We start from the raw sequence: 14,928 nt of genomic DNA, 5'->3' as shown, positions 1-14,928 counted from the left end.
ACTCCCACTCTTGTTCCCAGGACTATGGGGACTTGGAAAAAGGACAGTTCGAAGATTAGCCCTGCATAGAACATTACATCTAAAAAGCACTTCCACTTAAAAAAATCTTTTACTCCTTCCAAAAGCCCCTCCAAGGAGGTGCTATTAAGCCCATCTTATAGGGGAAGAAACAGAAGTCAGTAGGGCAGGTCACACAGCAAGATAGTAGTGGGGCAGAAATCAGTCTCAGGGCCTTCCAGTCCAGGTCGGTTCCACTGAGCCCCCTTGAAGCACCTTTCCTGCCAGTGCCAGAAGAGATCAGTATGGAGGTCAGTTGCTGTCTCGAGTTATCTAGTTAATATAGTTTCATATCAATGTGCCATTTTCTCTTCCTGTAAACAGTCAGTGAATCAACAGATGTTTGACAAAGGAATATTCTTTGGTGGAAAGTTGCAAAATGGGACAAAGGTCTTTAATACTTCACACTCAGTTGATGAGAAGTTTTCTCTGACTACCCACCAAGTAAGGCCCTCCCTTAAATAAAGTCAAATATGCCATTTGCTTTCATTGCCATGGTGAGCACAGGTAAGGCATATGGATTTTGGCTTTGGTAATAAAAAGGAAGAAATGGGACTTTGGAAAGCACTATGTGTTAAACAGTGAATGCCCTTCATTTGGTCCTTCTCACTATGCTTTGTTTTCTGGACTACGCCCCTCAGAACCATCCATACCTGTCTAAAGCAGAGACAGTGAACTGGCAGTACTCGGGCCAGAGCCACCTGGCTGATGGGATTTGACCTCCACGGTTTTTTCACAGTATTTTAAAAAAATGTTTATCTGGTAACTACTATTTAACATTTGGTGAAGACCATTAAAAAAAAATCAGATTTCTGACCCAACACAAAAACCAACAATAAGAAAATGGACAAAAGACTTGAACAGACATTTCTCCAAAGATATACAAATGGTCAACAAGCACATGAAAAAATGAACAATATAACTAATCATGAGGGAAATGAAAATCAAAACCACAGTGAGATACCACTTTATACCCATTAGGATGGCTATTACCATTAAGAAAGAAAAAAAGAAGGAAGGAAGGAAGGGAGAGAGGGAGGTAGGGAGGGAGGAAGGAAGATAACAAGTATTTGTAGGATGTGGAGAAACTGAACCCTTGTGCATTGCTGGGGGGAATGTAAAATGGGATAGACATTGAGGAAAATAACATAGCAATTCCTCAAAAAAAAATTAAAATAAAATTACCATACAATCCAGCAATTCCAATTCTGGGTATATACCGAATATAACTGAAAACAAAGACTTGAACAGATATTTGTACACCCATGTTCATAGAGCTTTATTTACAATAGTTAAAAGGCAGAAGCAACCCAAATGTCCGAAGAGGGATGAATGGTTTAACAAAACATGGTATATTTATGCTATGATAGTATTCAGCCTTTAAAAGGAAGGAAATTCTGACACATGCTACAACATGGAAGAAACTTGAAGACATTATACTAAGAGAAATAAGCCATTCACAAAATGACAAATATGTTATGACTCCACCCATATGAGTTATCTATAGCAGTGAATTCACAGAGGTAGAAAGTGGAATGAATTTGCAACACTCTATTTACATAGCATTTACAGAGGCGTTGATGGTATCGTGGTTAGTGTAACTGCCTTCCATAGCATTTATATTGTATTTACAACTACTTACATTGCATTTGCATTGTATTAGGTATTATAAGTAATTTAGAGTTGCTTTAAAGTATACAAGAGGATTGTGTAGGCTATATGCAAATACTATGCCATTTCATATAAGGGATTTGAGTATCCTCAGATTTTGGAATCTGCAGGGGGTCTTAGAACCAATCCCTCACAGATACCAGGGACCACTGTATATATATAGGTCTCATCTCAGGCAGGACCCCATCATATTTTCTAAGCAGGGAAGACTCTTCTGCATGTGAGTGTTTTTCCTGGGCCTGGTTGGTCAGGTGGAAGACCACTTATAGCACACAGTATATCTCAGCTGGGACCCAGGTAGCTTGGAGATTCACAAATCCCTCCAGCCAGGGCAAAAAACCCAGGAACACTGTTTTCAGTTCCACACGTAAGAATCTTGGAAATCACCACTCAGTGCTAACAAGTAAAAAGCTGAACAGACTGAAAAACAAGCATTGCTTCTTGGATTCATAAGAGAGGGAGAACACAGGGCAAACCACTGTCCCTAATATTGGAGAGACAGACAGGCAAATGCAGGGAGTCACAGCTTACCTGAGCAGAGATTCTTGAGCAGAAACTACTGTGGGAACCAGTGCCAGGGTAGGAAAACCTGAACTGTAATTAATCAATTAAAGAAGGCTCAATGTGGACAATTCTAAGAGTTAAAAACTACAGGGGACCCAGTCTTAGGGAGTGCCCCAAATTTTGTGAGTTTTACCTCCAAGAACTTGACCAGTTTCTCACAGCAAATATCTAAGAAAAATCCCCTAAGGCTTCCAGCAGGGGAGGGGGAAAAGGAGCCATTTTGAAATAGGTCAGAGCATCAAAACACAGCTATTCTTAATAAGGCCTGCCCCCAGGGGAAACTAGTTAACCAGAGGTAATCTGCTGAGGTATTATCAGAGCCTAACTGTCCTGGAAGGGAAATACCCAACTCCATCCCATCCTGTCCCACCTAAGCCAGAGAAAAATACTTGTGAAGTTCAAAGTCCAGAGGCAAGAGACTGAGTCCTAAAAATAGGACTATAGAACTGTCCATCTCTTCCCACACATCACTGCCACATTACTAAAGGCCTATATACAGAAGTTTCTTTTACCAGGTACATCATGTCCAGTTACCAAGAAAAAATTACAAGGTATACTACATAGAAAAAAAAAAACAAACCTCACTTTTTTTAAGAGACAGATCACACATCAGAACCAGACATGTGTCCCAGAAGCTGAATAATGTCTTAGGGCTCCCTGAAATACTGAGCTGCTTTATTTACCTAACAAATATCAAAAGAAATTAGGATGCAACCTGTTTTCTTGCTAACATCGCTGGTGTTGGAATTATCACACCAAGAATTTAAAACAACTATGATTAATATGCTAAGGGATCTAGTGGATAAAGTAGACAGAATGAAAGAACAAATGGGCAATGTAAACAGAGATGAAAATCCTTAGGAAAAAAACAAAAAGAAAAGCTTGAGGTCAAAACCAGTAAAACAGAAATGGAGAATGCCTGTGATGGGCTTGTTAGTAGATTGGATACAGCTGAATAAAGAATCTGTGCTTGAGGATACAGCAGTAGAAACTTCCAAAAGTTAAAAAGAACAAATAAAAAAAACAGAAGTGAATACCCGAGGACTGTGGGACAACTACAGAAGGTGTAACATATGTGCAATAGGAATACCAGAAGAAGAAACTAAGAAAGAAACAGAAGAACTAATTGAAACAATAATGACTAAGAATTTCCCAAGTTAATGTCAGACACCAAACCACATATCCAGGAAACCCAGAGAACACCAAGCAGGATAAATGAAAACAAAAACAAAAACTAAAATAAAAACAAAAAAAACCCTCTCCACCTAGGCATATCATTTTCAAACAACACAAAATCAAAGAAAAATTCCTGAAAGAAGCTGGGGGTGGGGGACGGGTGGGGGGAAACACTTATAGAGAAATAAAGATAAGAATTATATTCAACTTCTCAGAAATCATGCAAAAAAGAAGAGTGGGATGAAATATTGAAGATGTTGAAAGAAAAAAACCTACCACATTAGAATGCTGTACCCTGCAAAATTGTCCTTCAAAACTGAAGCGGGAATAAAGATTTTCTCAGGCAAACAAAAATTGAAGGAATATGTTGCTAGTAGACCTGCCTTTCAAGAAATGTTAAAAAAAAGTTCTTTAGAGAGAAGAAAAATGATATGGGTCAGGAACTCGGATCTACAAAAAGAAAGGAAGTGCATCAAAGAAGGAATAGTGAAGGTAAAATTTGTTTTTGTTTTTCTTTATCTTTATTCTTTTGACAAATGTTTGTTCAAAATAACAAAAGCAACAATATATGTGATTAGGTATGCTTATCTATATATCTTTAATATGTGTGTGTGTATATATATGCTTATGTATGTTTATATATAAGTAAAATGAATGACAGAAATGACACAAGAAAAGGGAGGGAGAAATCAGGATTATTTTGTTATTATAAGGTACTTGCACAACCCAGGAATTAATATAGACCCAGACTTTACACCATTTGTGAGAATTAACTAAAAATGCATCATAGACCTAAATGTAAAATGCAAAACTATAAAACTCCTATAAGATATCACAGAAGGAAATCTAGATGACCTTGGGTAAAGTGATGACTTTTAGATACAAATCAAAAGCATCATCCATGAAAGAAATAATTAATAAGCTGGACTTCATTCAAATTAAAAACTTTGTTCTGCAGAAGACAATGTCAAGAGGGGGCAGAGTCAACATGGCATACTAGGAGGACATGGAATTTGTGTCTCCTCACAACTAGGGTACCTACCAGACACCAGTGGGGGGGCATGGACACCTAAGGGGACAGGAGGAACCCCCAGCAACCAGCTTGCGGGATCTTGGTTCCCAGGCTACAGGTCAGGCCTGAGCTCCTGTGGTGGGAGCTCTGAGTCCAAACTGCTGGACTAGCAGAGAACCTCAGACCCCAGGAAATATCAATTGGAGTGAGGCCTCCTGGAGGTCCTCATCTCAGCACCAAGACCCATCTCTATCCAACTGCCTGCAACTCCAGTGATGGACGTCTCAGGCCAAATAACCAGTAAGACAGGAATACAGCACCACCCAGTAAAAATTAAAAAAAAAAAAAAAAAAAGACAAAAAAAATTGTTACAGACAAAGGAGCAAGGTAAAAACCTACAAGACCAAATAAATGAAGATGAAATAAGCAACCTAACTTAAAGAGAATTCAGAATAATGATACTAAAGATGATCCAAAATCTCAGGAACAGAATGGAGAAAACATGAGAAACTTTAACAAGGATCTAAAAGAACTAAAGAGCAAACAAACACTGATGAATAACACAATTACTGAAATTTAAAAAAATTCTAGAAGGAATCAATAACACAATAACTGAGGCAGAAGAACAGATCAGTGAGCTGGAGGATAAAATGGTGGAAATAACTGTCAGAGAGCAGAATAAAGAACAAAGAATGAAAAGAATTGAGGACAGTCTCAGAGACCTCTGGGACAACATTAAATGCATCAACATTCGAATTATAGGGGTCCCAGAAAAAGAAGAGAAAGAGAAAGGGTCTGAAAAAATATTTGAAGAGATTATAGTCAAAAACTTCCCTAATATGGGAAAGGAAATAGTCAATCAAGACCAGGAAGCACAGAGAGTACCACACAGGATACACCCAAAGAGAAACATGCCGAGACACATATTAGTCAAACTATCAAAAATTAAGTACAAAGAAAAATTATTAAAAGCAGCAAAGGAAGAGCAACACTTAATATACAAGGGAATCCCCATAAGGTTAACAGCTGATCTTTCAGCAGAAACTCTGCAAGCCAGAAGGGAGTGGCAGGACATATTTAAAGTGATGAAAGGGAAAAACTTACAACCAACACTACTCTACCCAGCAAGGATCTCATTCAGATTCGACGGAGAAATCAAAACCTTTACAAACAAGCAAAAGTTAAGAGAATTCAGCACCACCAAAATAGCTCTACAACAAATGCTAAAGGAACTTCTTTAGGCAGGAAACACAAGAAAAGGAAAAGACCTATAAAAACAAACCCAAAAGAAACAAGAAAATGCTAATAGGAACATACAAATCGACAATTACCTCAAATGTAAATGGATTAAATGCTCCTACAAAAAGACATAGACTGGTGGAATGGATACAAAAACAAGACCTGTACATATGCTGTCCATAAGAGACTCACTTCAGACATAGGGACACATACAGACTGAAAGTGAGGGGATGGAAAAAGATACTCCATGCAAATAGAAATCAAAATAAAGCTGGAGTAGCAATTCTCATATCAGACGAAATAGACTTTAAAATAAAGACTATTACAAGAGACAAAGAAGGACACTACATAATGATCAAGGGATCAATCCAAGAGAAGATTTAACAATTGTAAATATTTATGCACCCAACATAGGAGCACCTCAATACATAAGGCAAATGCTAACAGCCATAAAAGGGGAAAACGACAGTAACACAATAATAGTAGGGGACATTAAGAGCCCACTTTCACCCATGGACAGATCATCCAAAATGAAAATAAAAAAGGAAACACAAGCTTTAAATGACACATTAAACAAGATGGACTTAATTAATATTTATAGGACAGTCCATCCAAAAACAACAGAATACATTTTCTTCTCAAGTGCTCATGGAACATCCTCCAGGATAGATCATATCTTGGGTCACAAATCAAGCCTTGGTGAATTTAAGAAAATGGAAATTATATCAAGTATCTTTTCTGACCACAGTGCTATGAGACTAGATATCAAGTACAAGAAAAAAAAATACAAACACATGGAGGCTAAGCAATACGTGACTAAATAACCAAAAGATCACTGAAGAAATCAAAGAGGAAATCCCAAAATACCTAGAAACAAATGACAATGAAATCATGATGACCCAAATCCTATGGGATGCAGCAAAAGCAGTTTGAAGAGGGATGTTTATAGCAATGTAATCCTACCTCAAGAAACAAGAAATATCTCAAATAAACAACCTAACCTTACACTTAAAGCAACTAGAGAAAGAAGAACAAAAACACACCAAAGTTAGCAGAAGGAAAGAAATCATAAAGATCAGATCAGAAATAAATGAAAAACAAATGAAAGAAATAATAGCAAAGATCAATAAAACTAAAAGTTGGTTCTTTGAGAAGATAAACAAAATTAATAAACCACTAGCTAGACTCATAAAGAAAAAAAGGGACAAGACTCAAATCAACAGAATTAGAAATGAAAAAGAACTAACAACTGACACTGCAGACATATAAAGGATCATGAGAGATTACTACAAGCAACTATATGCCACTAAAATGGACAACCTGGAAGAAATGGACAAATTCTTAGAAAAGCACAACCTTCCAAGATTGAACCAGGAAGAAATGGAAAATATAAACAGAACAATCACAAGTACTAAAATTGAAACTGTGATTAAAAGTCTTCCAACAAACAAACGCCCAGGACCAGATGGCTTCACAGGCGAATTCTATCAAACATTTAGAGAAGAGCTAACACCTATCCTTCTCAAACTCTTCCAAAATATAGCAGAGGGAGGAACACTTCCAAACTCATTCTACGAGGCCACCATCACCCTGATACCAAAACCAGACAAAGATGTCACAAAAAAGAAAACTACAGGCCAGTATCACTGATGAACATAGATGTAAAAATCCTCAATAAAATACCAGCAAACAGAATCCAACAGCACATTAAAAGGATCATACACCATGATCAAGTGGGGTTTATCCCAGGAATTCAAGGATTCTTCAACATATGCAAATCAATCAATGTGATCCACCATATTAACAAATTGAAGGATTAAAACCATATGATCATCTGAATAGATGCAGACAAAGCTTTTGACAAAATTCAACACCGATTTATGATAAAAACTCTCCAGAAAGTGGGCCTAGAGGGAACCAGCATCAACATAATAAAGGCCATACATGAAAAACTCATAGCCAAAATCGCTCTCAGTGGTGAAAAAGTGAAATCATTTCCTCTAAGATCAGGAACAAGACAAGGTTGCCCACTCTCACCACTACTATTCAACATTGTTTTGGAAGTTTTAGCCATGGCCATCAGAGAAGAAAAAGAAATAAAAGGAATCCAAATCAGAAAAGAAGAAGTAAAACTGTCAGTGCTTGCAGAAGACGTGATACTGTACATAGAGAATCCTAAAGATGCTACCAGAAAACTACTAGAGCTAACCAATAAATTTGGTAGAGTAGGAGTATACAAAATTAATCCACAGAAATCTCTTGCATTCCTATACACTAATGACGAAAAATCTGAAAGAGAAATTAAGGAAACACTCCCACTACCACTGCAACAAAAAAGAATAAAATACCTAGGAATAAACCTACCTAAGGAGACAAAAGACCTGTATGCAGAAAACTATAAGACACCGATGAAAGAAACTAAAGATGGTACAAATAGATGGAGAGATATACCATGTTCTTGGATTGGAAGAATCAACATTGTGAAAATGACTCTACTACCCAAAGCAATCTACTGATTCAATGCAATCCCTATCAAACCACCATTGGCATTTTTCACAGAACTAGAACAAAAAATTTCACAATTTGTATGGAAACACAAAAGACCCCAAATAGCCAAAGCAATCTTCAGGAAGAAAAACGGAGCTGGAGGAATCAGGCTCCCTGACTTCAGACTATACTACAAAGCTACAGTAATCAAGGCAGTATGGTACTGGAACAAAAACAGAAATATAGATTAATGGAACAGGATAGAAAGCTCAGACATAAACCCACACACCTATGGTCACCTTATCTTTGATAAAGGAGGCAAGAGTATATAACGGAGAAAAAACATCCTCATCAATAAGTGGTACTAGGAAAACTGGACAGCTACATGTAAAAAATGAAATAGAACACTCCCTAAAACCATACACAAAAATAAACTCAATATGGATTAAAGATAAGGCCAGACACTATCAAACTCTTAGAGGAAAACATAGGCAGAACACCCTTTGACATAAACCACAGCAAGATCCTTTTTGACCCCCTCCTAGAGAAATGGAAATAAAAACAAAAATAAACAAATGGGACCTAATGCAATTTCAAAGCTTTTGCACAGCAAAGGAAACCATAAAAAAGACAGACAACTCTCAGAATGGGAGAAAATATTTGCAAACGAAGCAACTGACAAAGGATTAATCTTCAAAATATACAAGCAGCTCATGCAGCTCAATATCAAAAAAACAAACAACCCAATCCAAAAATGGGCAGAAGACCTAAATAGACATTTCTCCAAAGAAGATATACAGATTGCCAACAAACACATGAAAGGATGCTCAACATCACTAATCATTAGAGATATGCAAATCAAAACCACAATGAGGTATCACCTCACACCAGTCAGAATGGCCATCATCAAAAAATCTACAAACAATAAATGCTGGAGAGGGTGTGGAGAAAAAGGAACCCTCTTTCACTGTTGGTGGGAATGTAAATTGGTATAGCCACTATGGAGAACAGTATGGAGGTTCCTTGAAAAACTAAAAATAGAACTACCATAAGGCCCAGCAAATCCACTACTCGGCATATACTCTGAGAAAACCATAATTCAGAAAAATTCATGCACCACAATGTTCACTGCAGCTCTATTTACAATAGCCAGTACATGGAAGCAACCTAAGTGTCCATCAACAGTTGAATGGATAAAGATGTGGCACATATATACAATGGAATATTACTCAGCCATAAAAAGAAACGAAATTGAGTTATTTGTAGTGAGGTAGATGGACCTAGAGTCTTTCATACAGAGTGAAGTAAGTCAGAACAAGAAAAACAAATACTGTATGTGAACACATATATATGGAATCTAAAAAAAAAAAAAAGGGTTCTGATGAACCTAGGGGCAGGACAGGAATAAAGACATAGACCAAGAGAATGGACTTGAGTACATGGGGAGGTGGAATGGTAAGCTGGGACGAGGTGAAAGCGTAGCATTGACATATGTACACTATCAAATGTAAAATACATAGCTAGTGGGAAGCAGCTACATAGCAGGAGATCAGCTCGGTGCTTTGCGACCACCTAGAGGGATGCGATAAAGAGGGTGGGAGGGAGATGCAAGAGAGAGGGGATATGGGGATATACGTATGCTTATAGCTGATTCACTTTGTTATACAGCAGAAAATAACTCAACACTGTAAAGCAATTATATTCCAATAAAGATGTTTAAAAAAAACAGACAATGTCAAGAGAATGAGAAGACAACCCAGAGACTGGGAGAATGTCTTGCAAAAGACACATCTGATAAAGGATGTTATCCAAAATACACAAAAAACTCTTAAAATCCAACAATAAGGAAATGAACAAACCAATAAAAAATGGGCCAAAGACCTAATGAGACTCACCAAATAAGATATACAGATGGTAAATAAACATGTGAAGTCTTTGTCACATCTACTGCAAGAATGAAGACAATTCTCAGCAATCAGGCTGTCCACATTCTAGAAAATATTGACATTACTCTGAAAGAACACACAGTTATTATGAAGGGCCCCTGAAGAATCCTGAAGAAGGATTTCAGTCACATCAAAGTAGAACTCAGTTTCCTTGGAAAGAAAAGAGGCTCCAGGCTGACAAATGTTGGGGAAATAGAAAGGGACTGGTACCTCTAGCACTATCTGTAGTCACGTACAGTGCATGACCAAGAGTGTCACCCTGGGCTTCCATCACAAGATGAGGCTGTGTATGCTCACTTCCCCATCAATGCCATTATTCAGAAGAATGTGTCTCTTGTTGAAATCCAAAATTTCTTGGGTGAAAAATAGATCCACAAAGTTTGGATGAGGCCAGGAGTTGCTTGCTTCGTATCTCAAGCCCAGAAAGATACGTTAATTCTTGAAGGAAACAGCAGTGGACTTAAATCAAATTTAGCTGCTTTTTTTCAGCAAGCCACAACAGTTAAAAACAAGGATATCAGAAAATTTCTGGGTAGTATCTACGTCTCTGAAAAAGGAACAGTTCGGCGGCTGCTGAAAAAGTTTTAAGATGTCCAGCTACCGAAACAAGATGCTGAATGATTCCCAAGACATATTTGTGATACTTTAAAGATACAGTAAAAGCCCTGTATTGAAAAGAAAAGATATTCCACATCACATGTCATCAGGGAAATGCAAATTAAAACCACAGTTAGAGGGCTTCCCTGGTGGCGCAGTGGTTGAGAGTCCGCCTGCCGATGCAGGGAACACGGGTTCGTGCCCCGGTCCGGGAGGATCCCACATGCCGCGAAGCGGCTGGGCCCGTGAGCCATGGCCGCTGAGCCTGCGTATCCGGAGCCTGTGCTCCGCAACGGGAGAGGCCACAACAGTGAGAGGCTCGCGTACCGCAAAAAACAAAACAAACAAAAAAAACCACAGTGAGATTCCACTACACACCCAGTAAAATGGCCAAAATCCACAACACTGGCAAATGCTGGGAGGATGTTCAGCAACAGGAACTCTCATACATTGTCGGTGGGAATGTAAAATGCACAGCCACTTTGGAACACACTTTGGCAGTTTCTTACAAAACTAAACATACTCTTAACACATGATCCAGCAATTGTGCTCCTTGGTATTTACCCAAAGAAACTGAAAACTTATGTCCACACAAAAACCTTCATATGGATGTTTACGGCAGCTTTTCTCATAATTGCCCAAACTTGGAAACAACCAAGATGTTGTTTCAGTAGGTGAATGGATAAATAAACTGAAGTACATCCAGACAATGGAATATTATTCAACACTGAAAAGAAATGAGCTATCAAGCCATGAAAAGACACAGAGGAAACTTAAACGCATATCACTAACTAAAAGATGCCAATCTGAGAAGGATACATACTATATGATTCCAACTATATGACATTCTGGAATAGAAAAACTATGGATATGGTATTTGCCAGGGGTTAGTGAAAAGAGAGGATTAATAGGTGGATCACAGACGATCTTTAGGGGAGTGAAAACACTGTATGATACATGCCATTATACATTTGTCTGAACCTGTACACCGTACAACACCAATGGAAACTATGGACTTTGAGTGATTATGATGTGTCAGTGCAGATTTACCAATTTCAACAAATGTAGCCCTCTGGTGGGAGATGTTGATGATGCAGGGAGGCTATGCATGTGTGGGGGAAGGAAGATATATGGAAAATCTCTTTACCTCCCTCTCAATTTTGCTATGAACTCAAAACTACTCTAAAAAAATAAAGTCTTTAAAGAAACCCAGGAGCTGGCTGAGGTCTCCCTGATACACTGAGGTGGGCCTCACAGGGCGGACCCAGCAGCCCAATGCAGCAGCGCCCGCCGGGGCCATATTTTGGGAGTGACCCTGGACTGAGTAGGAGCGGTACCAAGATGGTGTTTGAAACAAGCACCAGATCAAAGAATAGATCTGAGAAAACAGAGGATATACAAGAAGGAAGAAGAAGGAAGCCCATCAGTTGGAATAGAATCACCAAATTGGAAGAACTAACAAGATGACAAATTGGGGGGGAAAGATAAGAGTTAAATTAGAGTCAGAGTGAGGTGCCGGGGCTTCTATGGCTGGTTCCATTTGTACCTCAGAAGCACAGAGCCCCAGTCTGAGTACTCCTGCCACATATGGGTATGGGGTACTTCCTCTCCCTAGAGACAGCTACATGTGTCCCTGAGAAGGGGGAGAATACCAAACACAACGGATGACACCAGAAATACATTTATGGAATTTCAGTTCTCTGGAAACCTCTCAGACAATGTCCATTTCAGTAATATCATAAAATGACTTCTTCAACAGGCACAGTTTATAAGAGTAGAATTAGAAAGACAATTATAGAAAACTCTTGACAGTTGTGCAAACAGAAAATTGTTTCTAAGGGCTTACACAGTCAGCATTTGCTAATGTCCTGATCTTATGTCCAGTAGGCACTGGATGGTCAGGTTTCTGTGATCATGGCAGATGGAAGAGTTTCAAACTAAAGGCTGAATTTGACCATGGACTGACTTCCTCCTGGCCCTGAACCGATTTCCCATGACTGACTTAGTAATATAATTTGTGGTAATAATGTGTTAACATGTCATATAAATCTTCATATATTCAGCCCTGACTTTATTATTGTGGACCTCCTGGGGTGTGGATTCATTTCCTGTTAGGCAGCCTTTACATAGTTTTTGCTTTCCTTAGCCCATTTGTGCGAAGCTGTGCCTTTTTACTATGTTCGTACAAAGAAGTATATGGATAGGCACCTAAGCGCCATATTAATTGTTAACCCAGACCGGAGAAGTTACATAATTTTATTTATTTTATTTAATATACATTTCATTGTACAGAAAAATAAAAGTTAGAAGGAAAAAGCATTATGTGTTAAATTAGTTAGAAAGAAAACTCAGTTAAGTTTTAATTAAATTAATTTTACTTAAGTGCTAATATTTTGAAACCCAAAACTAGAACCAGACATTCTGTTAAGGCGTATGGGTTATACACAACGGGGAGAGTTGTGTCCCAGAAGTTGAATAATGACCTAGGGCTCCGCCAAATACTGAGCTGCTTTATTTACCTAACTAACAAATATCTAAAGAAAATAGGATGGAACCTGTTTTCCTGCTAACGTTGATGATTGCTAGATAAATACAGAAAGGTCTGACATACAGTCAGGTATCAATAAAGGCAAGGGCATGACTCCTAATTGAACAGCTCTTGTGTGCTAGGATTTCACCAGGTTCTGGGGGTACTGGGGTGAGGAAGGGGTCAGGTTAGGGATATGGGAAAGGCAGTTCTCTTATGTCCAAAGTTGTCTGGGCACTTCCACGGCTGAGTTCTCTGAACTCATCACTCACTTCCCCACTTCCCTAGTTTCAATAAGCATGTTGCTTGGAAACTCACATAAAATGTGAAGTGGGAGCATTGCAAAGCAACCTGTCATAACCCACCATGCCCTGTTTTATTACCTTTATGGTATTTCAAGGTGAAAGCCTATATTCAGCCTTGTCTTTTGCTTTCTCGGGGAAATTCCAGACAGCTGCAGAGAAGCTATGAAGCTTCTCGTGCCAGTTGGTGGGACCTTGTGCTCTCACACTCTGATCTGCAGGAAGCAGGTCCAGAGGTCGGCTCTTCTCTACGACAGGGATTAGTCTAGGAGCCATTTACTAAACTGGGCATGACCGCCAGTCCCTTTATCGCCTCCTAAATTCCACAGTACAACCTTAGATATGGAACCTTTTTTTCTTTCTTTCTTTTTTTAATTTAAGTTTTACATAAAGAAATAGCTTGGAAGCTATTTCCAGACCAATTTATCTGCTGTTATGGGAACCCTCTTTAAGGAAAAGACATAATCTGTCTAACATCCTTCATACACCCACTCCCCTTTCTCTTTTCTAATGAAAAATGTGCTGTGGTGAAACTCCCTCTGCATCAATCTTAGGCTCCAAAGGCCATCTGGCTAACACAGGACACTGTACTTTCCTGTGGCAAGAAAATGAACATTTTTTTTTAAGTGAATGAAAGTAATTCCTCACATTTTTTTGAGATATAGCAAAAAACTGGAAGAGAATCCTAGGAAAGAGCTAGCAAACATTGCCAATAGGCCAAAGTCTCTTCATATTTAACAGGAAGAGGGTGTTTGACCTTTTCTCCACACCACTGCGTATGTGAATTTCTGACCTTGCCCCTGCATTTCTTACTTGTTGTCTCTTGTACAACAGGTGGTAAATCATCACTCCGCTGAACCCCAGCCCTGCTGGAAAGTGCCTCTGACTCTAGAAAGCACACTGTAGGTGACTGTTCAATTAAAGGCACAGAGTCTGCAGTCAAAAGATCTCCATTTGGGACCTGTGTCCATCACGTACTCATTATATAACTTCGAGTGATGTTATTTACACTAGCGAAGCCTGATTTCTCATCTGAAAAATGGGATAATAGTAGTACTTACTTCAGTTTCCTCATCTATTAAAAGGAAATAATAACATTATGTTTCTCCCTGGGTTAGTGTGAAGATGAAATAAAGAACACAAGGTGCATAGCACGGAGTGTGGTATATAGCAGGCATTCAAAAAACGGTAGTTACAAGGATAATGACAATAAGAGGATGGCATTGAGAAAATGACCTGCAGTTTAGGTTAGGACATACCAACACAGAGTGAGAAGAGCTCTCCTCTAGCCAGAATACAGTTTCTCTTGAAAAATGCCTAAAAGGCCTTGCTGTAGTTAGTCTAAACTAA

General features: G+C 38.6%; 1 pseudogene; it reads left to right on the top strand.

Annotated features, from left to right (window-relative positions):
• The first annotated feature begins 10,161 nt into the window (after positions 1–10,161).
• LOC101286237 (60S ribosomal protein L9-like) lies at positions 10,162–10,740 on the top strand (annotated as a pseudogene).
• The last annotated feature ends 4,188 nt before the right edge of the window (positions 10,741–14,928 follow it).

Source organism: Orcinus orca, chromosome 1 (genome assembly GCF_937001465.1).
Source record: "Orcinus orca chromosome 1, mOrcOrc1.1, whole genome shotgun sequence".
NCBI lineage: Eukaryota > Metazoa > Chordata > Mammalia > Artiodactyla > Delphinidae > Orcinus > Orcinus orca.
The sequence above is the reverse complement of the archived record's forward strand: the minus strand, read 5'-3'. Positions and strand labels throughout refer to the sequence as shown.